The following is a 3,457-nucleotide window of genomic DNA, read 5'->3' on the forward strand; positions in this document are numbered from 1 at the left end:
ATCAATCTTCAACTTCACAATTCCAATTTACATAAATACTTTTAAACGTATTAAGAGAGTACGTTTCAAATCAGAGAGTAATTCAAATCAACATCATAAATGACAAAAGTAGTCATAATTACCTGTAGCAGACATTTAAAGATACAATATGTAATTTTTTTCGCCACTAGGGGTCGCTGACCTCTTACAATAACAAAGGGTTGATGATGCAAAATTTCCTGCGGAATTATGGAACTTGTCGTCAAGCTGATGGATCTAATAATGTTTATGGATGAGTATTCACATTGATGTTTTTATCATGACTGTGGTATGAAGAAGGGCACGATTGCTAATAAGAGACAGATATCAGCGTCACACGCGAGTCCCGCGAGCTTTAGGGATATAAAGGAATAAGGACATTTAATTCTACTGAACAAGTGCTGAATTACTACTAGTGTGATAATGTTATTCTATGTGTTAGTTTGTTGGCTATATGAGACTAGCAGATCAACATTAGAATAACATACAGATCATATTCTAACATTTCATCATGTTGAACTAAATAACATTGATTCGTTTTATGTACATGTTCTCACCTGTCTATTAAAGTACATACAAGAGCTCTGTCAAGTCGAAGTTTGTCACGGACGTGGAGCTCTCGGCGTCTCGAAAACGCCACGCTGATATTGATCCTCATTTTAGTTCTCCTTTTTTCCCCAAAGTCTGCTTGCCATGATCCATAATGTTTGAACCAAACAACAACAGCGTGCAGCTAGACGTTACGCACTATGCAGTTGTCCACGTCTGTCGTCATGGTTACTACGTCAGTACTAAAAGCGGAAACCAGGGATAACGCGGATATTACGTCATTGACAGACGACAAGTGAACAGGGATTCTGGGACGGAAAATTTAAATTGGATTATTTAAAATTGGAATTTCTCTGAAATTAAAAATCTTTGGGAACTTTTAGGATATTGTAAGTACACAACTGCAGGAAATATATTACACTGTGCAAGTGATTTTTGGATATTTTATTACAAAATTCTTTCATATTGTACCTTTAAAGCTTGTCTCATGTTTTGATCCTTTTTTTTATCTCAGAATTATCAGCTTCTTTAAAGTTTGTCGTTTCACTTAACCCATCTGTAATGATAAAACACTCATTCCAAAGGTTAATGACACAATATACACACAATAGAACCCCAAATCAACACATTCGAAACATAGAGTGCAGTCACCATCACACACATACTAGACACGCATATGCTCATAGTCAAGGTTTTTTTTTAGCAATGGGCTTTATGCACAGCTACACTACTTCCTGAACTTTAGCCAGCTCCTTTGTTTCCTGTCTGCCATTATTGGACAAACTGATTAATCCAGGTGTGCCTGACCAACAACAATAATCAGACACACCTGGATTAATCAGTTTGTCCAATAATGGCAGACAGGAAACAAAAGAGGTGGCTAAAGTTCAGGAAGTAGTGTAGCTGTGCATAAAGTCCATTGGCTCTAAAAATATTTACTTCACATTTTCCTTTGGTTAAAAAACCTACTTTCAAATAAAGTCTGGTCATTATTCATTTGATTTTATAAAAAAGTCATCTGGATTGTTTTGGTTTGAGGTAAATTTCCCCTTTACGCACCTGACTTAGGTGTCCCTGACACCTGAAAAATATTATACTCAGTTGAGTTACCTCTGAATGCACGAGTTGTCGCATAAGCCGCAAATCCAACCCCGCCTATAAGAGTCTCACAAAGAGTCGAACGACGTCTCGCTCCCTATTGACACTATCACTTGGGAAGAAGGTCTTCAGTGTCTAACCTGTAACTTGTTCCTCTATTTATCTTGCTGCAGCAGTAATAACAGAAAGACTCCAGCAAATATCCTTTAAATGCTTTTAAGAACGGCCGGGAGATCTCAGAGAAGTACTCCATATCTCAGCCAAACAGAAGAATACATCAGGTTTTATAGGAAAAAGACAGACATATCAAAAATAGAATCAGCATGACTAACATGTCACCTTCCATCAATATGATTGGTAAAATTGATAAAGCAGTTTCTTTAAAGCAGTTATTTAAATTGATAAAGCAGTTTCCAGAAGCAGTTTGTCAGAAGGTTAGATCTAAAAAAGGAAGTAAAATATATTTTGTTATATTGTTAGATCTAGAATGGGAAGTCAGGTAAAAGTTAGTCATTATACCCAAAGGAGAAGTCAAGTAAAACTTTAACACAGGTACACAATGGTTAGTTCTAAAAAATTGTTTATCTTATTTATTAAAAGATCCACGACAGGTTCTAAAATAATTTCTTTGTTTTGTTAAAGAGTTATCAGATAACAGTCAGACATAGCATCATCCCTGCCTCCACTCAAACAGTCTCTCTCACAATACACACAAATGATCTTTTCAGCAGCCTCTTAAGACTCTAACTTAGACACAATGTAATATTAAATTCCCTACAATATAGAACTTTCAAATTGAAACCCTTACGACAAGTAACATTTTCTAAATGTATCTTTACTTTAAATGCTGGATTCACTTAACCTTTGTTATCCAGATTTTCTCTCAAATTTTTTTCTCTCTTAAATCTTTAAAAATGGTCTTTAGCCACCACCATGTCTTGAAATAATCCTAAATAATAAACTAGTCAAAAATGTCACTTCTATAATTTAAGGTCTATATTATTAATTTAAAAGAGAACTTGGCAACTTTTTTAACTTAATAAAACTGTCTAGAAATCACTTGGATGGTTAAACAACATGTTCTTGTGATATTGGTGACTCCCCCCAGCGTTCCCAGGCGGAAAACCTACCTTGCCACTTGGGGACTACCGTCCCGGCAAGATAGAAATTGGAAGTCTCGTGAGAAGCGAGAACGTGAACGAGCGAGAAACACAAACTGCTTTATGGTTGATAACAGAATACAAAATGTACATGTCAGTGTTCTATGATAATGTGTATGATGTATATACCCATTAGACATTAGTATAATTAAAATGAAAAGAGTCTTATTGGCCTGTTTAGCTGAGCCATTCATAGAACAAACAAAACAAACCCTGACAATTGATAAAATAACATATATACTTGATAATCTTATTAGATGATTAGATAATTCCATTTGAAAGATTTTACTTTCAATAAAAAATTTGCAATAGATTTGTAAAAGGTGTTTTTATGTATGTTTGGCACGGGTTTTTGTTGCATTTACACTGTTCTGACCACTAGAAGTCACCGTGGAGTTAGGTGTCAGATTGTTTCGAAGCCTCGACACAATACGGCACATTTGCTTCAACTGTTTCAGTGTTCCATGATGCCTCCATCTGCCCACCCCTACATTTTGGTCAAGTGAGCCAGCTCAAAAAGTCTTGTACATAGTTTTCAATTTTTCATCTCCTTGACATAATCCTCACTGCTGGGTCCATTTGTGGTCGAGTCTTCTATAACATAGGGTGAACTCAATAACAAAAGAGAGCTG

Source organism: Phoxinus phoxinus (assembly GCF_949152265.1).
Source record: "Phoxinus phoxinus genome assembly, chromosome: 25".
NCBI classification, from domain to species: Eukaryota; Metazoa; Chordata; class Actinopteri; order Cypriniformes; family Leuciscidae; genus Phoxinus; species Phoxinus phoxinus.